General features: G+C 39.6%; 1 long non-coding RNA gene across 2 annotated transcripts in view; it reads right to left on the reverse strand.

Moving 5' to 3' along the window:
* The window catches only part of LOC139045196 (uncharacterized), a 38680-nt gene that overhangs the window by 11182 nt on the left and 946 nt on the right, over positions 1 to 26552 (reverse strand). The window lies entirely within an intron of this gene.

The following is a 26552-nucleotide window of genomic DNA, read 5'->3' on the forward strand; positions in this document are numbered from 1 at the left end:
AGTCACTGCCCCAGTACACTGTCTGATCAGGTAGCCCTCACCAGCCTCATGTGGCTACTGAATGCTTGAAACATGGCTAGTCCGAATTGAGATGTGCTGTAAGTATAACATACACCCGATTTTAAAGATTCACTACCAAAAAACAATAAAATATTTCATTAATAATTTTTATATTGATCAGATGGTGAAATGATAACTTTTTGGATATATTGAATTAAATAAAAGATACTAAAAATAATTTCACTTTTTACTTTTAAAATGTGGCCACTAGAAAGTTTTAAATTACATAAGTGTCTTGCATCCTAATTCTATTGGACAGCGCTGCCTTGAGCAATGGTCCTCAGTGTGGGCTCTGCACCAGTAGCATCAGCATATCACCTGGGAACATGTAAGAAACATAAATTCTCGGACCCGAGCCCAGACTTACTGAATCAGAATCTCTAGGGATAGAACCCAGCAATCTGTCTTTTAATAAACCCTCCAAAAGATTTTAATCCAAGTTAAAGTTCAAGAAATATTGCTAGAACAGTACTTATCAAACTTTAATGTGCAAATAGCCAAGATGTGGAAGTAATCCAAGGGCCCATCAACGGATAAGTGGATAAACAAGATGTGGTATATATACACAATGCAATACTACTCAGCCACAAAAAAGACAAAATCATGCCGTCTGCGACAACATGGATGTACTTGAGGGTACTATGCTAAGCAAAATAAGTCAGACAGAGAAAGACAAATACTATATGATTTCACTCATATGTGGAAGATAAACAAACAAACACATAGATAAGGAGATTAGTGGTTACCAGAGGAAAAGGGGGTTGGGGGAGAGCAAATGGGGTAAAGGGGCACATGTGTATGGTAACGGATAAAAACTAGACTACTGGTGGTGAACATGATGCAATCTATACAGAAACTGAAATACAATAATGTACAGTTGAAATTTACACAATGTTAAAAGCCAATATGACCTCAATAAAATAAAAACTTTAATATGCATACAAATCACCTGGGGATCTTTTAAAATTCAGATTCTAGGTCAGTAGGTGAAGGGTGGAACTCAAAAATCTGCAATTTTAACAAGCTCCCCCATTATGTTAGATGCCGCTGGTCCAGGGCCGTACTTTGAGTTGCAAAGCCCTGGAACTTTTACTCCTTATGGAGCACTAATCAACACCTGTTGCAAACCAATTGACACACGTCTCCAAATTCCAGAGGACTGACATCTCAAGAGTCCAGTTGGGCTGCTCTAAGGGGAAGGAATTGTGTTCCTCTGACACAAGGGATGTTGTCAAGACCCTTTGAGCACTGTAAATAAATGCTTCCATTTAATTGCTTGCATTATCAGACAACCCGCCATGTTCATCTAATAAGAAAATGTGTGTTCGTGTTCCTATTTTTCCACTGGGTTAATGGTGATTCAATATATTTGGAGCTGGAAGCTGCTTCCACTAGGCTGGAACATTTGAATGAAAAATGGGCACCCCAGCTGCATCTCCCTCGGCAAAGTGATCCGTTTAATCAGCACTGTTGTTTACATCTAGATAGTGGGTTTTAATCTGAGTTACTATCTGCTGATTTTAACTAAGAGAAGGCAAGGAGGATAAAGAAAAGAGAGGAAACTCTTCTCTTGAACTGTGCTAAGTCCATTTGTAGTTTATTTATCAAGACAAGAGCCACCACTTGAGGCCGGCCCTGTGGCCGAGTGGTTAAGTTCGCGAGCTCCACTGCAGCGGCCCAGGGTTTTGCCGGTTCGGATCCTGGGTGCGGACGTGGCACCACTCGTCAGGCAGCGTCCCACGTGACACAACTAGAAGGACCTGCAACTAAGATATACAACTTACCGGGGGTGGAATGGGGAAATAAAGCAGAAAAAAAAAGACAAGAGCCATCAGAGACGGGGGCAGACCTTCTCAAATTTTGCTTGGTTCCCAGGAGATTCCATCATGCATCGAAGAAACCACTGCCCCCATATTTGAAAGACGTTTTATTTTTCTTGATTTTCTCCTCCCCTGAGTCTCATTATATTTTCCCCACAATTTGCTACAACAGAAGAAAACAGAAAAACAGACGTATTTACAATTGTCTGGAGGGAAAAAAAGCTTACAATCCAACTGAAAAGATAGAAAGTGACTATTAATTGTTTAGCTTGGTATTATACCATCCTTTTTTAAGAAACCAGACTACAGAAATGAGAAGTTAGGAAACATGTCTTCTATAAAATTTTGCCAATAGTTTTTGAAATAAAACTATAGATTCTTTAACCAAAATCTATCTCTTTCATTGTTTATTGGGAGTATAGAAAGAAGAAACACAGAATTAAATGGGTAAGGGTTTTTTTAATATGTGATTTATTACCTTTCTCTTTCAGTTTCGACAAAAATCTATAATATATGGTACATAATCTGTGCTAGGTACAAGAATGTGATATAAAATAGATTTTTGGTATATATACATATACGTGCATATATATGTCTATACTTTTTGTTTTTTAAACTTTTATGCAGTAACTTAAACCCAGCCATTAAAGGCAATTTATAAAATTCTTAGTCACAAGAGGTTAGCCTACATTGTGCCTAGTCCCATGCCATTTGAAGAGACAGAGTCATATAATGCTGGGGCAATAAAATGAAAAATTTAGCTGTTGAGATTTGTGAAGATTATTCCTTATGTTACTATAAATATAAAACAATCATTTATTGTTTGGATAGAGAAAGTGAAAACAAGTTCTATAAATCATTGGGTTAGCTACAACACAGTAAAAGGTTAAATTCAAATGTTCATTGTACTTGAGAACAAACAATTTGTCTTTTGCGTGAGTTTAGATGTGTGTGTGGTCCCAGAGAAGCAGGTTCTGTGGAAATTGAGTTTGCCAGGAAAGGAAAGTGCCTGGTGGAGTCAGTGAAGAATGAGCGAGGCATCATAGAGGGCCCGGACATTTAACAGGCCATCTCCTGGGGTAGAATACTCAGGCTCCCTCCGGTCACATAGAGCCATGTGACAAATTCCCCTTACAAAGACCTGGTTTGGGGTCCCAGCGGCTCCAGTTACCAGCATATTGACTTGGAACAAATCACTTTCGCTCCTCACACCCAGGTTCCTCATGGTGGGTTGATCTGAGTGAATAGCAAGGTCTTTCCCAGGGAATTCTGGAAAAAGAATTTTCTTTCTCGGACTCCAATGCTCCGTGATTTTTAGTTCCTTTCGAGACACGAGATGACAATATCTACTTTTCAGCATTGTTGAAGGTATTGAAAATAATCTGTGCACAGTGTCTGGAACAAGCCGGTGCTCAGGAAGCGTCCTCGGCAGCTGAGGAGGCCAACCCAGGAGCAGTGGACACGCAGCAGGCAGGGCTGCAGAAACACGTGTGGCTTCTCTTTCCACTTCCCTCCTGCACAGCGACTCGGAGCCTCTGAACTCCGGCTCCTCTGAGTAATGGCTGAGATACTTATTATCTCTGATTAGACCACTAAAGGCTGTGTAATCTTTGAATATCATGGGATTTTTCTTTTTTCTTTTTTTTTTAAAGATTGGCACCTGAGCTAACAACTGTTGCCAATCTTTTTTTGAAAGATTGGCACCTGAGCTAACAACTCTTGCCAATCTATTTTTTTTTCTTTCTGCTTCTTCTCCCCAAATTCCCCCAGTACATAGTTGTATATTTTAGTTGTGGGTCCTTCTAGTTGTGGCATGTGGGATGCCGCCTCAGCATGGCCGGATGAGCGGTGCCATGTCCGCGCCCAGGATCCGAACCAGCAAAACCCTGGGCCGCCACAGCAGAGCGGGAACTTAACCACTCGGCCATGGGGCCGGCCCCCAATCACAGGATTTTTCAATTCGTTCAGACACCAGTGCTTCCTCTGTTGGGCTCCCATTATACATTTTCCTTACCTTCACAAGCCCTAGAGTTGTCCATTCTTTCATTCATCCATTCACCAAATATTTAACACGTACTATGTTAGATTTTTAATGCAAGAGGAATTTTTGATGCCTATATTTCTCTAAATTCCTGTTTCTGAGGGAGCATGTGAAGCACAGAACTCAAGCCCAGCACCACTCACTGAAATTCTGGCCAAAAAATGATACGGCATACAACTCACCTGATTATGGGGTCAGAAAGGTTCCAGGCTGCATTCAGAATAAAATACTGACTCCTCTGTATGGTCCCTGCTGACTTCTCCAGGAGCCCATCTCCCCACAAGGCACCAACTATTTGCAGAGAGTTCAAACACTGCCTTCTCCCAGAAGCATCCCTGATGCCCCCAGCCCCTCCCCATCTCCACCGTACCTACCCTGTGTACTCTAATTGTCTGCTAACCTGATGCGCCTCCTGGAGACCAGTGGCTCTCAAACTTTACCTGAATCACCTATGAGGCTGGTTAGAACACAGGGTGATGGGCCCCACCCCAGAGTTTCTGATCCAGTGGGTCTGCGATGAGCCAAGAATTTGCATTTCTAACAAGTTCCCAGGGCTGCTGATACTGCTGGCCCAAGATCACACTCTGAGATCCCTTGCTCTAGTCTACCAGTTCCTTGAGGAGAAGAACCCCAAATTCTTTTACTTGGTATCCCTAGCACCTAACACAGAGCCTGATATATGGTAGATATTCAAACAGTGCCTGTTGAATAGAAGAACAGATAAACTAGTGGATCTCCTGCCATTTCACTGGGAGCCAGAATGACAAGTTGGTCTCGCAGTACAAGAAGAACCCAAGATGCTCCTCCGTTACTGCTAAGTTCCCTCTCAAAACAAGCAGAGGATGAGGGCCCCTCTGCTGGGCTCTGAGCTACAGCACACTGACTGTCTGGTGCTGCTGAAAGCTGCCAGATGAAAATGGAAATTTTGTTTTTAAGACATGAAATCACACCCTAGGATCAGAAACTTGGTTTGATTGGAGATAAAAATGGTAAATCTTCTCAGAGGCTAGCCCGGTGGCAGAGCAGTTAAGTACGACGTGCCCTCCACTTCGGTGGCCTGAGGTTTGCTGGTTCAGATACTGGGCACGGACCACTTATCAAGCCATGCTGTGGCAGGCATCCCACATATAAAAATAGAGGAAGGTGGGAACAAATGTTAGCTCAGGGCCAATCTTCCTTGGCAAAAAGAGGAGGATTGATAGCAGATGTTAGCTCAGGGCCAATCCTCCCCACAAAAAAAAAAAAAAGCTAAATCTTCTCTTCTGTTAAGTATCTCTTCCTTGATAGTATTCATATGTGAGTAAGTAAAAGAAGGCAAATAAGACACCGGCATTAGAAATGTCGTTAGGACCACTAAATTCACTTCAAAAATGTGATATGAAGTGCTCTTTCCCATGATCAATACCCTAAATCAGGTTGACCAAATTTTTCTGATCGTCTGGGAGTCTTGTTTACCCAGGGCCCCCTGGAGAATCTAAATTTAGTAGGCATGTGATGGGGCCCCAGGAATCAGTCTTGTTAACAAGTTTAATGGGGTGCCCAGATGGTGGTTTTGTAAGACCCCCAGGTGATTTTAATGTGCAGCTAGGACTGAGAACCACAGCAAGAATCAGAATAAAAGTTTTCTTATGGAACTATTTTTGACCTAATATTTTTCACCTGGAGCAGGTTAGGTCATGGTGCAAAAGGCCAGGTTCTCAACCTGGAATGTGGCTTTGTTGCCCTTTGGTTTCCTGGAGGGAATAAACGTGTAAGGCATTTTTACCAAAGATCAAGTTTTGCGTCATGACTCTATGGGGCTTGAGCCACTCCAACAATAACAATAGGGCCATTAGTCAAAAGACCTCAGGAAAAGGGGAAACTTGTCACAGGATGATGCCAATTACCCAATTATTCTGAACTCAAAAACTAAACCTTCAACCCTTGTCTTATAGCATCAGAAGCATGGGTAGGATCTGGAGAAGTAATTAGCATATGGGAATCTTATGCTGGGACAATGTCAGAGTAAAATAAAGGTAGGCTCTGGATGTTGCGGAAGGTGGAACCAGGAATGGTCTTGCACTTGGGTGTAAATATGGTGGTGTCAACAATTAACCTTCCACTGAAAAAAATTTTTCCTGTTTATACATATGCTCTGGTAGAAAAAAAATGGGATGTCGTTGGGTATTATGTTTTGAAAAGAACTTCCTTTGCGCTAAGTTTATTTAAGGTGAATTATAGTTTTAATTCAGAAAGTAAGAATTTCTGTCTTTTTTAAATCAAATTATCTTGGAGTCATTCTTGCTTTCCTACCTCTCTTCCCTCTCTTGCCTTCACATTAAGTCCCAAGAAGAAAATCCAAGCATCTTGCCAACGCACCCTGGACTGGCCTCTGCTTAAGGATGTTGGTCGGGGATGCGAGGTCTGAGGCACTTCGGTTCATAAATTGTTCAATATGAGCACTAATTTTTACTATTGTGTAATAAAAGTAAATGTTTTCCAAAATGAACAGTAGACCAAAGTAGGAACATATATAGTATATGGGCTTCCAGGACATACACTCATGGGGACTTCAAAGCTAAGAAGCCATTTTTCTAAAAAATAAATAGTGTTGCAAAGTGCCATTATTATTATTAGCACACCAGCACACAGGGGTCCCCGGATGAATGTTTAATGACTTAGTTTTCTTTCAATAATTGCCCATGTCCTTCATTAAACAACTACCATCAAAAAAAATCATTTCTTAGCAAAGAATGATCTGAGGAATGAAAGGCTGCAAATGTGTAAACGAAAGTTCGTTGCATTTTTAATAAGAATTTCGAGCACAATAAAGATTTTATACCCAAATATATTACAAAGAAATAAATGTGATGCTACATGAAAAGGTTACCACATTAGGTTCATTTGCCTCTTTCTTTTTTCCCCATACCCAAAGCCATAGCCTTCCCTTAGAAAAGGACCAAGTCTGAGATCTATGTCATAGTCCTCCATTTTTATGTCTGCAAAGTCTCTGGGCATCATTTGGTCCCCTGGACCCCACTGTTCATGACGGGAGCCTGGGCTGAGGGAGGGAGGCATTGCGGCAGACTCCCGTCTCTGCTACGTTTCCCCCTTATCCCTCACTCAAACTGGCCTAACCCATCCTTAACAACACCTTGTGTGGGAGATAAAATCATTGTGATGTGCAGAAAAACCTACAGCAAGAAAGCGGGAACAAAAACAACCTCCCTCCCTCCTATCACCTAGACCCATGTGGCTATTTAAATTTGCTAAATTTGATAAAATTTAAAATTCCATTCCTCAGTTGTACTCACCACCCTTCAAGTGCTCAGTAGCCATCTGTGCCTAGTGGCCACCATAGTCACCAGCACAGACAGAGAAAGTTCTACTGGACAGACTAGTCTCCAGAAGGCACAGCTAAGGAGGGAAATATGGTTTCCTTACCGCTTGAAGTGTCAACCAAGACAGAGAGAAGGAAGGCATAGGGCAGACCCCTATTTCTCAGAGCATTTTTTCAATCCCACTATATCCATCCCATTTTTCCTCCCCATAGGTTCCACCCTTTCTCCTCCTCAAATCTTTCCCATATTTCCTGAGCACAGAGGAGGAAGGGGGTGGTAGCGTGTGAGAGATTTTGAAGGAAATTAAAACAAAAAAACAGCAAATACACCTTGTGTTCAAAATGTGGCGCTGTGCCTGCGTCTGCATTGCTGCCTCGCACAGTAAACCAGCTCACCGGGGCAGCTTCCATACGGAAGGCGCTCCTGCAAGCCCTAGACTTTCAGCAGGGGCACATTTACCTATTATGATTATTTTTGTCATACAGTCATCATACTGGTTGGTATTTGGAATCCATATTCATGCTGCCTCAAGGAATAGCCTTGGTAGTCTAATGTCAAAGCTTTAAAATAATAGTTTTAATATTGATGAAGACTGATCTTGCTACTACTTTTAAATAAAAATCTGACTGGAAACAATGCCACATATTTTTAAATATAAAAGGAATAATAACCAGTAGTAATGAAGTCATTTTTTTTCTTCATGTGTGAAAAGCACAACTCTTTTATTTCCAGTACACATGGATGGCCTAAAGAGACTGGCTTTAGTAGACGTTAGTGACATTCCCCAATATTCAGCTGTTCTCTGCTTTGGGGAGCACAAAAATTATAACTCTCCCATCCCCTTGAACTTAGACACGGCCATGTAATTATTTCTGACCAATGAAATGAGGGCAGAAGTGAGTACATCACTTCCAGGCAAAAGCATCAATTGGCAGTTCTTGACTCCATGCTTCTCCTCCCCTGCTTTGATGAGCCCTGAGGACATACTGGAAGGTCACATCTTAAGATAGTGAAATTGCCATCTCTCTGGGAGATAATTACATGTAGCAGAATTCCCTACCCACCTGTACATCAATCCACATTGGACATGAAGGGTGAGTAAGAAACGAACCTTCCTTGTTTTAGCCACTGATATTTGCTGTTATTTTTATTGCAGGCACAACTAGCCTATTCTGACCAGTATACCAAACCATAGCCAACAGTCTTTCTCTGATGTCATAGCAAACCGTTACTGTTACTTAGAGATATGAAGCCAGATTTTTCCACGTGTTTGTCAGTTAGACACCTTTTGAAATACCACTAATTACTTCTTTGGGGCTTTTCCTGAGACTGGGTCTCCAGCAAAACTCCATGATGCTGTATCATGGATTTAATCATACACAGACACATCAGATCCCCACGTGCCTGAAGTTGTCCTTTCAGGACTGTTTGAACGTATCCTTGCCCACTGATACCACTGTTCTGCATTGAGCCCGTAGCTTAACTTCCATGCGAATCCTTCCTTGACACTGCTTGCCCCCTATGCTCCCTGGAGTGGACCTCTACTGCAGCACAACACTGTCACATTGTTGCCACTCAAATAAAAGAAAGTGAATTCCTGGGAGGAAGGAATCTTGTATGACTCATCTTTATTTATTTATTTTTTTTAAAGATTGGCACCTGAGCTAACAACTGTTGCCAATTTTTTTTTTCTGCTTTATCTCCTCAAATCCCCCCCAGTACATAGTTGTACATCTTAGTTGCGGGTCCTTCTAGTTGTGGCATGGGGGACTCAGCCTCAATGCGGCCCGACGACTGGTGCCATGTCCGCACCCAGGATCCGAATCGGGGAAACCCTGGGCCTCCGCAGCACAGCGCCTGCGAACTTAACCACTCGGCCACGGGGCCCGCCCCTGACTCATCTTTATTTTTCAATGTGTAGCACATTATCTGAGAGTAGATAACTACTAACCATTTCAGTGGAAAAGGAACGGACAGATGTATTTACAAGTTTGTTCACGCCTGCTTTAGCCCTTCTACTGTCCCCATTTTTAAGGCCCCTCTTCCAGCAACCATCTCTGGGCAACCAGAAAAAGAAACTCAGTCAGCAAAAAGAAGTTAATCTGTGACTTGAGGAAAGGGCTCCGGCACATCCTCTCAGGCTTTTAAGACCACCACTGTTCTTCCCCAAGCCATGCTGGCCCACCTCAGTGCTTCACGCCCTCTCTTCAAGTATTGCCCAAGCCACTTCAACTCTGCATCACCTTCCGCCCCCCTCCATCTGCCTCATCCCCAGCTGCAGCTCTCCTTGGTTCAGACACCGTCTGGTGACTCCATCTTGACTTCTCAGTACCCCTCCGCTTGGTCACCCACATCCTATGTTTTTGACCCAGGGCTGGTCCTTGATCCTGGTCCTCATCAGAACTAGAAGAGACTTTCTCAGGGCCGTGGTTCTAAGGAAGAAAGAATACAAACTCTAATAATATATACAAATATCAAATCATTACATTGTACACCTGAAACTAATAGAATGGTTTTTGTCAATTATACCTCAATTAAAAAGAAAAAAAGGAATACAAACTATTCTCCCCAAAACAGAAAACTTGGAGTTTGGGGAGGGGTGCTCACCTGCTTCAAGGCTGTAGAAGCCAGCCTCTCAGAGCCAAAGCTGCTAAAAGTTATGCCCCAACCCTTCCCCCTGCCCACGCCAACTAATTTTAGCAGCAAAATATCCAGTAATAGAAAAGAAAATTAAACAATTAAATATTGCAATTGTGCTCTTTTTAATTTTGAAAATCTCACAGCAAAAAGCTCCAGGGTTGACCCAAGGGTTAGAAAACAGCGATTTTAAAACTTGCTCCTATCAATTAAATCACAGTTTAGTAGCAGTAATTCTCAGTGCAATGGGAGGTCACTGAAGGGTTTGAGCAGAGATCAGATATAATCCAATCTGCATTTTTAAAAGACCCTTCTGGGTGCCATGTAGCAAATAAAATGTGGGAGGCAAGCGTGACAGCAGGGAAACCAGCTCGGAAGCTACTGCAGAGGTCTAGGCACAAGTGGTAAGTTGGACCTAGGGGATGACAGCAGAGATCAACAGAACTGGGTGGACTCACGGGACATTTTGAGGGCAGAATTAACAAGACTTGCTGGCAGATTAAATTAGGTGGGGAAAGAGGGAGAAATTAAAGATGAGTCTAGGTTTCTGGCTTGAACTTCTGGAAAGGACCACTGACTGTAAAGGGAAAGACTAGCAAAGACAGAATCTTTGGACAGACCTGCTGAGGTGCTCTGGCAGCGCCCAACAATAAGAAGAGACGAGTGGACAACCAGACGGACTATCAGAGGAGCCAGGAGCCTGGGAAGAGCAGATGCCAAGTTTGCACTAACACAAGGAGAGTCTAGTAGCCTGGAGTGGGGCCCCAAACACCAGTACGCCTGCCCAAGTCCCCAAACTTTCAGTAACTAGGATATTAGTCAGAGAACAAAGACAGACTCAAGCATGGGAGAAGAAAACAAGGACCCATGGATAGCAATAGATGGAGCTTGCGGACAAGCCATGAAGAAAGGACTCCAATCGTGGAACCCAGACCCAGGGCAGGATGAGAACCAGAGTAAAGGTTGTCTTTTCTGAGATGTATTCCCACAACCTAGCATAGTTCTTGCCCATTTTAGGTACTTCAATATTGGTTAAATGGCTTTATTTATTTAATAAATACTTATATAAGGCTTACTGTGTACCAAGGACCATTCTAGATGCTTTGCAATATCAACTTGTTTAATCCTCACAACAACCCTATGAAGTAAGAACCACTATTATCCCCACCTTTCAGGTAAGAAAACTGAGGCACATCAGATTCAGGAACTCACCCAAGGTCAAACAGTAAGTCATGGCAGAGCCAAGAGTTGGCCCCAGAGTTCATGCTCTCAACCACCACACCAAGCTGTGAATGAATAAAATCAGAGATGCTCCCTTTACTGAGACAGAGATTTTTACAAAGTTTTTATGTTTAAGCTGCTACAAAACACTGGTAAATTCAAACTGTTGCTGAGATCAAAGCCAGGTGAGTCTGAACATACCCTTATATTCTGTGCTGCCACCACCCATGCATTCTCATATTAGACTTGGATATCTTAGGACATGTAGGCAACATCTCAATGCCACTTCCTACCAGGATGACGTACGCTTCTGTCTTCAGCTTCAGTACAGAGTTGAGTTCATGCCAGATGATCGCCTGTCCTTCCCACTCCTCTCACTCCAAATATACAAACTCCAACGGGTTTGATACACTAACTTCATTTGTCTCAACGCTTTTAAATTATGTTGTATATTTTCTTTGTGGCTGTTTTACATTTATGTAAGTGGTATTGTGCTAAAGATATCACTCTCATACATTTTTCACTGAACATTGTTTTTTAAAATGATGTTACTGTAAACCTAGATTGCTCCCAACTCCTGTAAAATATGCATCCACCACATTTTATTCATTCACTCCCATTGTGACAGACACAAAGGATGCCTCAAACACCCTGCTGCCCCAAACAAGACTGTGATGAACTTTTTTTGTATCCCCTACTGGACTTACGGAAGAATGTATCAGGAATATATACCTACGAGGGATCCTAAGACATTTACAAACGTCAACTAGATACTGACAGATTGCTTTCCAAAATGGCTGTACAGTCCAGACTCCCACCAATAGTACACAGGGGTTCCCACGGCCCACATCCTTGCCAAGACTGCTTATTATCCACTTTTTAATTTTTGCCAGTTGAATGAGTATGAAGTGACAACTTGTTTAAATTTGCTGTTCTCTGATTATTGATAAGTTTCAGCATCTGGTCATACCTATATTTGTTAGATTTTGTAGTAAACCCCTGTGAAAATCATCTGTTCATACCTTTTGACTATTTTTCTGTTGGCTTTCTTATCTTTTTCATGTTGATCTGCAGTAGGTGATTGTATATTCTTTACATAAATTCTTTGTTGCTTTTAAACTTTGCAAATATCTTTTCCCAGTCTATCACCTGTCAGTCAAATTGATCTATGACTTTTCTACATTTTCTAAGACGGCAAAGAATAGGGACTTTTGGTGAAATAACATTCTCTTTCTTTTAAAGTAGAAAGGAGAATGAAAGCCTTCGGCTTTCATAATTGCAAAACCATCCCTTCACCAAATCATGAGACACAATGACTAAAGAGAGAGCCTGAAAAATAAATTTGAAGTCCTACTTCCCAGACTACTAAATTGGTGATTAAGGAATGCTTTTGGTGTAGTCTATTAATAAGCTGAAGCCATTTTTTATTTACTCCACCTTGTTCCACAAAGGATCTGAGGAAGCTTACAAGAAAACAAGCAATAAAATTGAAAACTATAACAAAATAATCAAGAGCAAGGAAAACACACGGCAGAATAGAAGGTCAAGACCAAGAGGAAACTGAGAATGCAGCTATGTAGGCCAGAGGGTCTTACAAAATTATTAATGTTGAGCCAAAAATTTGGCTCTGAGCTTCTTGGCAACCAGAGGGAAAAGGGAAAAGGGAATACAATCATGCACATTCAATGATATTCTCTTTGTTAATATGAAAACATACAAGTTCCTCAGGGGAAGATAAGCTTTTCCTGGCCCTGAGTTCCAAAAGGATTCCTCAGGTGGGCGTCATATTGGGGACAGTTCCCTCATCAATATCTCTGTGGTAAAAGCAATCTGTCTTGTTTCTTGTAACATTTCTCAGTGAAAACTAATGGCCACCAAACTATAATCGGTCAAAACACGGAAACTAACCCAATCTATCATCTGCCAGTTAAATGGGAGAAGGAGGAAATGAAGAGGAGAGGAGGAGACAAAAGAAAAGTTCATCCAAGCATGCAATCTTTGAGAATCCAATTTACTGAAAGAATCAAACGAAAAACATCTGGAAGAACTAATGACATACTAGTTAAGATAACACTACCGGCTGAAATAGAAAACCCTGAAAATCTAAGTGGCTTAACACTGGGTTGGGGAAATTTTGGAATAGAAGTTTATTTCTTACTCATGTAAAGCCAAAATGAGAACCAGGCTCCCTCCACCTTGAGGCCCCGCCATGTGCACCATATGGGAAAAGAACATAGAGGACCACGCAAGGGAGTTTTTTACCAGCCAGGCCTGGAAGCCACAACACATCACTTCTGCTCACATTCCACTGGCTAGAACTTAGAACACTGTCAGCCACAAATTATCAGTTGTGTCTTTCAAACATTTCTTCATAACTTCAGTTTTCTAAGCCAGGGTTCAGCAAATTACAGCCTGAAGGCCAACTCTACTTCACTGCCTGTTTTCACATGGCCCACAAGGTAAGAAAAGTTTTTCTTTTTTTTAATGGTCAAAAGAACAAATCAAAAGAAGAACAATGTTTGCAACACATGAAAATTATGTGAAATTCAAATTTCGGTCTCCATCAATAAAGTTTTATTGGAACATAGCCACACTCATTTTTTCTATATTTTCTATGGCTTCTTTTGCAGTACACAACAGCGGACTTAAATGGGTGCAACAGAGACTGGGAAAGCCAAAAAGATTTTTCTCTCTGGCCCTTTGTAGAAAAGGTTTGCCAACTCCTGCTTTAAACTGATGAGTTGATAAGAATTGAGCAACAGGTACCTCTAGGCAGTGACCTGCGATACACATATTCCTGATTAGTGGTTGGAATGAATCCGTAGGCGTTAATGACCCAACCAACTGATGATAAAATCGATACATTTGGGGAACACTGAGGAGTCTGAACAAGATTCTGGCCATTCCTCTATACACAGAGTTGGATCAAGGAGAACCTGCAGGCAAAGCCAGAATTTTCATGGGAAATGTTTCTGAATCCATAGCATTTCAAAAATAAATGATTAATCAACTATTTTTACATAAGTAAAGGAACACATGCTTTCCAACCATTTGCTTATTTGTTTTCCAAATTCCTCAAATAAGGAAGCATTCTTCAATAGTATTGTTAGATATTACACTAGCATGGTTTGTTTTAAAATTAAATTTAGATAAAATTTAAATAAATTTTGAATAATTTATTTCGTTATAGAAAGGATATTATTTTCTGAGGACTGCAAATACCTTAATTTTAATGGTGAAAAGGTAAAGGATAAAGGCAAGTGGCTAAGAATCATATTTCGTGAAACCAAATACCAAGAAGTTTACTTATCGTTGGTTTGCTGATGATTATGTCGGAACAACTTTCCCAGTTTCTTGATATTTCTAGAGTCAGATCAAGAACAAAAGTAACTCCTTCTATCAGAATGCCCTACCAAGCTCAGACTTAAAGTGATAGCATTTCTTTCTACTGAAGTTCCAAACACGAATAGGTTCACAGGGAATATGTGTGCTTGTACATACACAAGACCAGGATAAGAATTTAAGAAAGAATAAAGTGAACCAACATTATCAAAATAAACTTTTAAAAAACTCAATGTTAATGTCAATAGGCACCCCTTTGAGCATCACAGTGACATAAAGCATAAGTCTCAGGACAAAGTTTCCCTCAGCTACTGTGGCTGTGGTCATCTAGAGCAAACAAGACTCCCAGTCCTGGGGCCCTGGCTATCTGAGACCAGGATGCCCCAAGTTTGGGAACTACCCAGAGATCACGGTTTCAAGATCCAATATTAAACTCTTTGTTTTATGTAAGAGGAAACTGAGCACAGATCAAGCAAGAGACTTGCCCAGGTGACACAGCCAGCGAGTGGCAGCACTGGCCTTAGAGTCAGCCAACCCATCTGCCATCTGTTGCTCTTCCTCTGCACCACAATTCATCCTCCTTCTCCCTGGCTCTCTGGAGCCATCCGTTTGCTGACTCAAGCAACATTCACGTAGCCTCCTTCTAAGGTAGAAAAATTCGAGTCCGTACCACTTTCTACAGGAACGTCTTCCCAATGAGACCTATAAAGCAGAGCCCCGTCTGCTCTTCCGGGTCCCAAAGATCCCACCACGCCTTTTTGTAACAGCTGAATTGACCTCCACTCTTTGGCCTCAGGCTCAGATATATTTCACCTTCCTCCAGACGTCACTGGTTAACTATGGTTCCTTTCATCCCTTCTTGCCTCCTACCTCTTTCCTGTCTGGCATCTGCTTTGAATCAGATCATTCTTTTGTGTAGACTGTGACAGATAATGCCAACAATGACACAACTTTTCAACTGCCGGAGAATATAAGTCCTGGCCAACCAGACTCACCATTTTTACCTTAATATTCCAAATGGCTACGTGAAAATCCAGGATGTGTTTGTAGATTTATTTCTGCTAACACAATGACTTTACTAAGTAACTAAAATCATGATGAAATTTTGTCAATTTCCTAATTTTTTTCGTTCTAAGACATCACACCCTGGCCACTTTCTCTTGGCAGGTTATTTGGGGGAAAATTCTCTAATCAACCAAACTTTAATATTATTCGGTGTTACTTGACAAAACTAAAGAGTAATCTCCTATTTCCCTCAGCTTTTTAATAGGACCAGATCTCAATTAACAACATTGATTTATTTAAAATAAGAATAACGATCTCTCTTTATTCTCTAGTTCCCAGTTGTAAAATCCTACAATCTCAAATAACAGTGATTTATTTTAAGCAAAAATAGTAGCAACTTTTGCTTTTCTCATCTATTCCCAAAATGCATAATGTTACTTCAGTTTTTCCTCTACACCTGTTGGCTAAAGCTCTTTTAAAGTCTAGTATGATAGATGTCATGAAAATGGATAAATGCCATGATCCTGATTTTCGAAGTTCATACCTAGTCATAGGTATAATTTTCTTTCAAGAGGTTTAACTGTGATACTCCCAGGTGGACATCTCCTGTCGTTTCTGATTTCTTCACCTAGACCTGAATCGTGTCAAACCTAGAGGCTAGGGACACAAAATGTAAGCTATCTGGGTTAAAAAGTTTACAAAGGCAATTATCCAGATGTTTGGCGTTGTATATAAGTTATCGGGAGGCCAGTTTGTTTTTCACTTTTCACAGAGATACCTAGAGTTTCACATGAGTTACCGAGAGAACGGACTCTGAAGATCATACAATCTTATCCTTCTTTTTAAAAAAGAGACAGGCAACACAGTGTTGTAATTAAGAGCTTACAATCTGGAATTAGACGGTTAGGGTGCAAATCCTGGCTCTACCACTTTCGATTGAGGAGGTGATCAAGTAGAGCATCTTCCATAGCTCTGTATGCTCACCTATAAACTAGGACGGTAATGACATTGACCTCATTAGTTTTGTGGGGATTAAATAAAATAAGTATATATTTGAGAGGGATCACTTAAAAAGAACCTATCACTTAGTAAACACTTGATAAATATTAGATCTTTTTTTGTTTGTTTTTTAGGAAGATTAGCCCTGAGCTAACTGCTGCCAATCTCCCTCTTTTTGCTAAGGAAGACTGGCCCTGAACTAACATCCATGCCCATCTTCCTCTACTTTATAAGTGGGACGCCTGCCAGAGCATGGCTTGCCAAGTGGTGCCATATTTGCACCCAGGATCTGAACCAGTGAAACCCTGGGCCGCTGAAGCGGCCCACATGAACTTAATCACTCGGCCACTGGGCTGGCCCCTAGATTTTTTAAAAATATACATTAAGAAGTTAAGGTCAAGGAGGTTATGTGACTTACCCTCTATGACCACACAGGAAGTGCTGGAATTCCTAGTCTTCCTCCTGCACACCTGGTGCTCACTCCACTTTGCCATCCTCCTTCTTACAAATATTTTGATCTAGCAAATGTTTTGATCTAGTAAACTTAGCTAAGAACATTGCTCAGCATTAAAGCAACAGCTGAGGCAAATACAAACACTTTTATTAAGAATAACAATAGACTCCCACAGGTATGGATGCAATTTGCATCATATTGTCTAATTGAAGAAATACTGGGGCCTGCCCAGTGGCACAGTGGTTGAGTTTGCCCCTTCTGCTTCCACGGCCCAGGGCTCACTGGTTCGTATCCCAGGTGTGGACATACGCACCGCTTATCAGGCCATGCTGTGGCAGGTGTCCCACATATAAAGTGGGGGAGGATGGGCATGTCTGTTAGCTTGGGGCCAGTCTTTTTCAGCAAAAAAAAAAAAAAAAAAATACTGCCCACATTTTCATAGCCATTTAAGGTGACTTTGCTGTTGTTATCATTAGCTGTTACTCTCACTGCTCTATAAGAGTAATTAATACTATCTCTACTTACAAAAATGGAAACTAGGAATAGAGTCAATCACAGAAACCAATCTCCCTAAAAATCTATAGTTTTATGAAACTACACAAAGATTTAGCTAAGTATCAACTTCTTCCAGGATATATGAACATTTAGATTCTTAGTTCTTCCATTTATATGACTAAATCTAAGAAAGGAGCCCACTTTTCATGCCACAAAAGACCAAATGAGGCCAAACAAGTCTTCTAGAATTAATCTGACACAGAAAGTAATTCCATTGTCATCAATCAGGGTAACATGCCCTGGATTAATAGTATTTTTTTAATCTTAGGCCATCTCATATATTGATGAAATTCAAATAAGGTGTATTTTGTTTTAATTTTGGGATGGAAGGAAAAGAGACTATAAACTTACCCAATTTTTGGTAGTTTAAAAGAGAATATTTAAAACCTTTCCCTGACGTACTTGTCAAAGATGTATGGACCAAAGACGTGTGGACCATTCATTACAATGTTGTTTGTAATGCATAATGTATAAAGTAGATAACAACTTAAATATCCAATAAGGGGAGGATAGATTAAATAAGTTATGGCATATAACCATAGTGGAATACTATACTACCATCAGCATTGATTATTAGGCATAAATCTGACATGTAAACGTGTATATTAATGATAAAAAGCAGCTATAGATAGTAATTTGTTATGATCTCATTTCGATAAAAATCTAAGTGAAAATCATACTTCACATGCATAGGACTATACAAAGAAAGGTTGGAAGGACATACATCAGACTGATAATGTTTATTTCTAGGCAGTAGAATTATAGGTTGTTTTTTTTCCTTTTTTGTATTTTCTAAATATTTTACACTAACATGTTTCACTTGCTAAAAGAGTAATAAAGTTTGTAGCACATCAGAGACAGCTTCATCCAGAAAGGTTAATATTAACAAATAGTTTTCCGTCATGTGGTACGTTACCTTCTGCAGCATACTTCATACCAGATAAGACAGAAATTGCCTTATTCTCCTTCTGTCACTGGATAAACTGAGTTACCAGCTAAAATCAGAGGAAGAACTAAGATCAAAACACAGGGCCTGCCCTGTGGCCAAGTGGTTAAGTTCATGCCCTCCGCTCCGGGCGACCCAGGGTTTCGCCAGTTCAAATTCTGGGCCCGGACATGGCACCGCTCATTGAGCCATGCTGAGGCGGCATCCCACGTGCTACAACTAGAGGGACCCACAACTAAAATATACAACTATGTACCGGAGGGATTTGGGGACAAAAAGCAATTAAAAAAAACAAACAAACAAAGGTTCAGGGGCCAGCCCCGTGGCGGAGTGGTTAAGTGCCGTGTGCTCCACTTCAGCAGCCTGGGTTCAGTTCCCAGGCATAGACCTATACCACTCACTGGCAGCCATGCTGTGGCAGTGACCCACCTACCAAACAGAGGAAGATTGGCACAGATGTTTGTTCAGGGTGAATCTTCCTCAGCAAACAAAACAAAACAAAACAACACAAAGGTTCAGGATTTCAACTCCCATTACTAAAATTCATTTATTCAACAAATATTTATTATGCAGCTAAAATTTAAGGGATATATGGGTAAATCATGGACAGATCCTACTCTCAGAGACCACAGTTATTAAGAAAATAAAGAATCTACTTAAAACAGAAATAATGCCACTAGAGAGGTACGTATCATGGAGAGGTTTTATTTTTACTAAGGGAATTAGGGAAGTGTTATTACACACTAAAAAAACACAATTGAGATTCAACAATGAAAAATTGAATTTGGTTATATGAGGTGTATTACCTTAGAATAATACACTATGTGGAGTTTATTATTATTCTACATAAATACAAGTTGCAAAATAATATGTATGTTTAATATACACATTTTACACACACAGGCACACACATACACCTGAGAAATGTGGGTACCAAAATGTAAACAATGTTAATCTCTACGTAGGGGGATTACAGGTGTTTTTGTTTCTGTTTTTATCATTTTGCTTTCTCTCCTATTTTACTACAATGAAACTGAATGGTACATTATACCTCGATAAATGGGGAAAACTTGCCCATGGCAACCAAATACAAGTTTGCTTTGGGGCCCGCCCCATGGCCAAGTGGTTAAATTCGTGCACTCTGCTTCAGTGACCCAGGGTTTCACTAGTTTGGATCCTGAGCACAGACCTAGCGCCACTCACCAAGCCACGCTGAGGCGGCATCGCACATAGCAGAACTAGAAGGTCCTACAACTAGAATATACAACCATGTACGGGGGGGCTTTGGGGAGAAGAAGAGAAGAAAAAGTTTACATCACGCCACGATTAGTACTGGACTACGAAGGAGCTAATGCTGACACGTGATAGATTGTGACCAGGATGCAGGACTTGCCCACTTTTCTGACAGCCATGGCTCTGATTTTTTCCATCTGAATGATAGATAAAATTATCGTCTTTATCTTGGTTTAAGATTCAGAGAAATGAGTAGACACCTAAAGACTGAAAAAAAAAAAAAAAAAGACCAAAATAACCAGAACTCTTGAGGGTGTTTGCAATTATACAACCATGAATAACCAACGTGACTTCACAAAGAACTTGTTCTGTCTTGGTAACATACCATCATCTTCTTACATAGCAAAGAGGCAGGCCTGGCAGGTCACAGAAAATAAATTGAGGAAACCTAGCTTGACTTTAGGAAGGCTTTAGATCCTGTCCTATAAGACGTGCTGGGAAAATATGACCATTAGCTAACTACAGTCTGGCTGGGGGGCAACAACTAAAGCATTCAAATTTAGGAGGCCACAAACAGTGTTTTGTAATATCAAACTTAACAACAGACAGAGATGCCAAAAAGGTATTCAGAAGGTAAAATAACAATCTAAAACGAAATTGTACAAATATCCAGAAACAAAATTCAGAATTAAACTTAGAATGGTAAATTTACTCCAAGTACACCTGGATTGTGGGAAATAAAGAATTAGAAATTATTTGGATAGAAATTTGACTACCAAAAGGCATTGCAAAAGCAGTTTAAAATACTGTTGTGACAATAAATACGGAATTAGGCCTATGGCATACAAATGCACGTTGTACACACTCATATTAGCACTTACAACGTTGTATTGCCATTATTTGTTGGCAAGTCTCTCTCTCCCTCAAGGTTTTTTTCTTGCTGTATTCCCAGCGCCTAGGAGAGTCTGGCAAGAGGAGCCTCTCAATAAACCCTTAAGAATGAATGAGATCATTCTTCCATCTTCCTCAGGATACCCCACTAAAGCACTAAGCTCCCACTTGAAGCTCTATATTTAAAGGTGTATATGAATAATTTGCTGACCATTCAGGGAAGAACTTGGAAATACTCAGGGGCTAATAAATGCGAATGGGATTATTCAGTTTATAGAACCGGATTATTCAATTTATGGAAGAAAAAGCTGGGAGTATATGAGTTACAATGCACAAATTCTGAAGATATCTTGCACATTTTCTACTAGAAATGTCCGAAAATGGCTGAGTCAGAAGACTAGATTGGGGAAATGGACCATTAAATATTGTAATGGATAATTATAACAACAGCAACAACAGCAAAACTAAAATACATTTTACTGAGTGCTTTCACAGAAGACCTAGCTCCTCAGCTCCAGTGACAATGGTTACAAAGGAGCCTCTGTGAATGGAGGAGCTGGCCTCTCTCAAGCAAGCCTCATCCAGAGCTGGGACCCCATAACTTCATGATGTATGTGAGTAATCGGCCATCACCAGAAACTGTGCGCGATTAAGCTGAAAATGCAAAACTCAAGTCTACTTTCATGACGTTATGTTCAAGGCATCATAGAAGTCTGTATCAACAGAATATAAAATATAGTGTGGATGTGTAGGAAGCAGATTTCTGGAAAATTCCATACTTATTTCTTCACATTTATTTCCATAGGTTTCTATTTTTCAAAAATTAGCTGGTTGTTTAGTAATTCAGAATGTTCTAAAGAAAACCTAATATTAAATGCAATATAATTATTTCAGTTTCAAAATGCATGACCTTCGTACCTAATGTATTCAGTACACACAGTAGTATAGGGTTGTGGTAAGAAAAAAACCCAACTCTTTCAATTCTTCTGATCCATTTATTGAATATTATATTGTTCTATTCTTTGATCATTGTTTTTATTTAAAATATATAACCATTCTAATAACCCATTTGTCCCCATAAAGAGCCACTGGGTTTCTTTGCCTTTCCAAATAGCAGTGAAAGGATCCCCCAAACCTATTGATTCAGCACCAAATTTAAGTAAGCCCAGAGACCCACTCACTTTTGCCATTGAGTAGAACAAGGTCAGACTGGGCCTCTTCCAAATGTAAAGGCTTAACTGGACTAATTCTTTCATGATAATAATGTTTATTTAAGATAGCCACTAAAAATTGTCAATGCTAATTTAGTAGATCAATTCCATTAAACGCTTTGAACTTTTCACCACTTGCTAATCTCATCTATTAAAGCTGCTGTTTTTGTTGAAAACCTGAAACTATAACTTAATATCAAATTACAACAATTCTATCCAGACTCAAGAAATACTTCCTTATATGTGAAATATAACCTTCAAGGATCTTAAGTTGTGTTAAATCGTAAGATTCTAACCATAAAATTTCCTGCAGCCAAAATGCAGAGAGATCTTATCAGTCTACCGGCAATTGACATTATGGTAAGAAACTTGCAGGGTTTTTTTTAATTCCAGAAATATATGTTTTTTTTGTGTCTGAAGTAAAACCTTAACATCTGTGATTATTGATTATAGAACAACTTTCATATAACTACATGGTTCAGATTTTAATATCAAACGCTACGTAACTTAGGTAATAGTTCAGATCAATAAAAATGTCACGGTTTTGCTCAATATTTTGAGAACAGCTTAAGCAATTTAAGTCACTAGTGTAAAAATAATAATATACTTGTTAATTAGCTAAAGAATCTTGAGAGAAGCAGCTCTACACCACTCTCAAATGTCCACCGTGCCTCGTTTGTTTGGACCTGGACTCCTAAGGCTATTTTTATTCCCTGTGATTTACCACCAGTATCCTCTGGGTGATAGTTGAGGAAACAGATGCTGGGAATCTCTCGGCTCAGTTCCTGAGAGGAGAATTCTGAGTCACAGCCGTGCCAGCTCCCTGCTTTGTCCTCGCGCAAGCCGAGGGGGGTGGCGTAAAACGTAAATGCCTGATTTCCAGTCTCTCGTTGCCAATTTCCTCAAAGTTTCCACTTACGCATTTGACTCCTTTACCAACTTCGTTTGAAGTTCCCATTCCAAAATCCTGAACGGCATGTTCCCAGGATACATGTAATTTTTTTTTTTTTAACTCATTCAGTGGGGATTTTCCAACTGAAATAAAAAATAAATTGAAAACTGAGGAGGGGGCATCCTTTCTTTTTTTTTCCAGTTTTTCCTTCACTGTTGATTGGGAGTACTGATATCTGCAGGGGGAAGATGCAGGGAAAAAAATCGCAAAATGTTCCCTTCCAAACTCTAAACACACTTTCTTGTGGAGCACCATAAACCTTCCCTAAGTTTCCTGGACTCTGTTATTTATTGTGAAAGGATTTCAATTAAAATAGATCTGCATCTATTTGGAGACTATTTTTGTATTGTTAATAAAATTGCTAATTAATAAAAAATTAACGTTTATTAAATGTCCACAAAGTATAGAGCTTTATTCTGTCCTAGTAATTTAGGCTAACGAGAATATGGGGCGGGGGGAGGGGGTGAATCTATGCAGTTTAAATACCTTTTATAATGAATTTTTAACAGAAGCACATTAGAGATTGAGAATTCAGTTTCACAAGGCAACAGGTTCTATTAAAACTATTGTTCCACAGAGAAATTAAATTCGCTGGCCAATCTATGTTTTTACAAAGCTTTTTTTCCTAACCTATTTTATTTTAAACAATAGGATCCATATACGTGATTTTTACAATTTAATTTTATGTACGCCAATGGAATTTCCTTATCAAGCACCACTGAATTATCTAAATGTTTATTTATTAATCCTGTTATCTCGTGCGGTTTAGCAATAGCCTGGAATAATTGATTTGGGGTATTTTTACATTAGGAAAACTTAGCAGTTGTTATTGCATTTCAGATAAAATGAGTTCAAATTGATGAACTAGGTCTCACAATGTAACTACACCTTCTGTTGGTACATCTCTGCGAGACTGAGGCAACAAGTCAATTTACTAATTTAATGGAAATCTGTCAGTTCTTGGTGGGGGGCGGGAGGTGTTGGTTTATTAGCATATAGATCAAGCAACCAAGTGAAGACTAAATTATAGCTTTTCCATCATAAAGACACCTAACCACACTCCAGTTTACCACCGTATGATTCTCTGTGGAAGCTCTCATTGGTAGATTGGACCGTGCCTTCTCACTACCACCAAATAAATATTTCTCACCAGCCACAAAAAAGATATATAGATTGTGCCAAATCAGTAACATTCTAATAGAAAATGAGGCACTTTCAATGAGGAAAACTACTTTAATAAAAAAAAAAAATGTGGTGAGATGCCCACAATGAGCAGAGAACCTTCAAACGCAAGAGATTCTCCAGTGGAAAATCCTCACAAACTGCTACATAACTGGCAAAAAAGTCAACACAAAAATTGACATTTAAAAAATCCACTCCCCAATAATATTTTGCACAGATATTAAAGGAAAACCACACACACACACACAAAAGGAAAATATAGATGATACTGAACTACTTTTATAGCTCCAACAAATAACTGTCTAACAGTTGCACTCAGACTCTGGGTATGTATAAAAACACCAAGATAACCAATTGATTCAGTCAGACATTTGAGCAAAGAAAGTCAGTCAGACGTGTTCAGTGATCTAAACAACTCTTTGCCCACCCAGGCAAGGAGGTAAATTTACCACTTAGGTATAAATGAAAAAAGACAGGGTCAGCAATATGCGTATGGTCACACAGACTAGAGCAGGGGAAAAATTGTTTTAATGAATACTTCAACTCTGGTGTATGAATCACAAAATTAAAACCCCTTCAACATGCACAAATACAGCTGCCTAATTGAAAAGTCCCAGGCAGCACCCGCAAGCATAAGACATACCCTCATTCTAACGTATTCCTGATGCCGTCAAATGGCCTAATAAGTGTACTATTGGAGGTCAATTCTATAGCATCCCAAGGGTTAAGTTCCGTGTATGAATAATTTCGAAAAAGTGTCCCAGTAAGAATCAGGCTTAGGCTAGTTCAGCGAGAGGAACTGTTCCATAACGAGGCTTGGCCTGGAACGGTCCCAGTAGAATTAATTTTGTACCAGAGAACGCCTACATAAATTAGTTTTGCTTTAAATATTGAGTCCTAAAAGAGTCAAAAGAGGGAGAATATCAATCAATAATTTTTAGATTAACTACTTTGTATATGACAAAACAAAATTAACCTCGGCATTATAACCCCTTCTTCTGGCATTTCAGATGAACCTCAAGTTTAAAATAAATAATTGGAGATTTAAAAACCACCCAAATGTGTATTTCTTTCTTGGTAGAGAATACCAACTCACTGCCTAGTTTGTAAAAAGAAAAGGATACTCCTACATTTTGCAAAATCACAAATATGGTTATTATTTTTAGTTATTAAAAAATCACATCTAAGAATTAAGAATCCTGAAAATATATAGAAAGATAGCTGTAGGGTTTTTTTAATGGAAATACTAAAGCAGCTAAGCTTTAAAATTATGTGAAAAACAATATCTCAGCTAACAATATTAGATTCTTAAAATTCTATTTTAATTAATTCCCCCAAAGTCTACTCATTATTTCCCTTTTACAAAATTGATTTCTGTTGAAATATTTGTGCAGAATTAAAATCATGTCTATGAATGGCCACGAATTTAAATTAAAACTCCCTTGTGTTTTAATCTCTTTTTCTGGTTAAATGCCTTCCAAAAAGGTAAGTACAAGATTCATTTCCACGGGAGATGAAAGCAAGCTTCTAACCTGGCCAATTGCCCATATAAACAATCTTCAGTGTTATTTCGTCATCATTTGGTAATTAAAATGGCAAATCACAACCACGCTGAATTTACATCCATGTGCCAAAAAGTTATTTAGCAGATAACTAGAGATAGAGGAAATGTCTCTTTAACAGATTCTTTTAAGAATACATCCACAGGAAGCATCCAGCTTTCAGTCATAAAAAACAAGAAGCAGTTGAACAGTGGCACCCAGAGGTGAAAAGTATATTACTTCTAGAGATTTATTTGGTTAACCATCATCTGGTTTTCAGCCATCCTTTTTGTCACTTCCAGGTTTTTCGCTAGCAACGTATCAGAAATCATTTTTTCTTAGTTGCACACTGAAATACCATATTTTAACAAATAAAAATAAAGTTTTATTTTAGCAAAAGTACTTTACTTCTGGATTAAATCGCATATCAATTTCCCTCCTTCAAAACAATAAACAAACCAACTGAACACCAGGCAAAATACTTTCCAGAATTGAATATAATGCCCACTTGTATACTTCTGGCCTATCAAAATTGTTAGCAAAAACATGTTTAAGAAATGGCTCTGTGACTCTTACACAATTTCCATACACCCCAAATTATGTTTTTTCTAAAAATGCTTATGTTGAAGGAATGTATATCCCTAAACCAAAATTATAACCCTGGGGAGGTTTTAAGAACTTCTTCATATTGAGCCCTCCCATTATTATGAGAGCAGAGGATGGGAATGCGAGTAAGAGTGCTGGGCAAGTAGGAGAAAAGGAAATAAGAATACTCTTATGCCACAGGAAGTGTAAAAATAACACAATCTATTTCGATCAAAATTAAATGAGCCTGCCGATTTTTAATTAAGGAAGCTCCGTACCTTTGAATCTGCCAACTAGCAGCTGCCTTAAGCATTTGGCTGGTGCTGAGCTCCTAAACTAAACTGCAGAAAAATGCCTCCTCCTGGCTCTAATCACCTTCAAGGGGCCTCAAATAAACCTTCGTTTGTGGGGCCAGAGCAGGTCAGGTTTTTTAAGAGCCTCAGAAGAACAGAGTCTTATTTTTGCTCTTGAGCTGAAATGCACACATGTACTTCGTAGAGAGGGTTTTCCGGGCCGGTTTTGCCTAATCTCTCACGGATTTTCATGTTACTGGGTTT

The sequence above is a fragment of the Equus asinus genome, chromosome 4 (genome assembly GCF_041296235.1).
Source record: "Equus asinus isolate D_3611 breed Donkey chromosome 4, EquAss-T2T_v2, whole genome shotgun sequence".
Classification (NCBI taxonomy): Eukaryota; Metazoa; Chordata; class Mammalia; order Perissodactyla; family Equidae; genus Equus; species Equus asinus.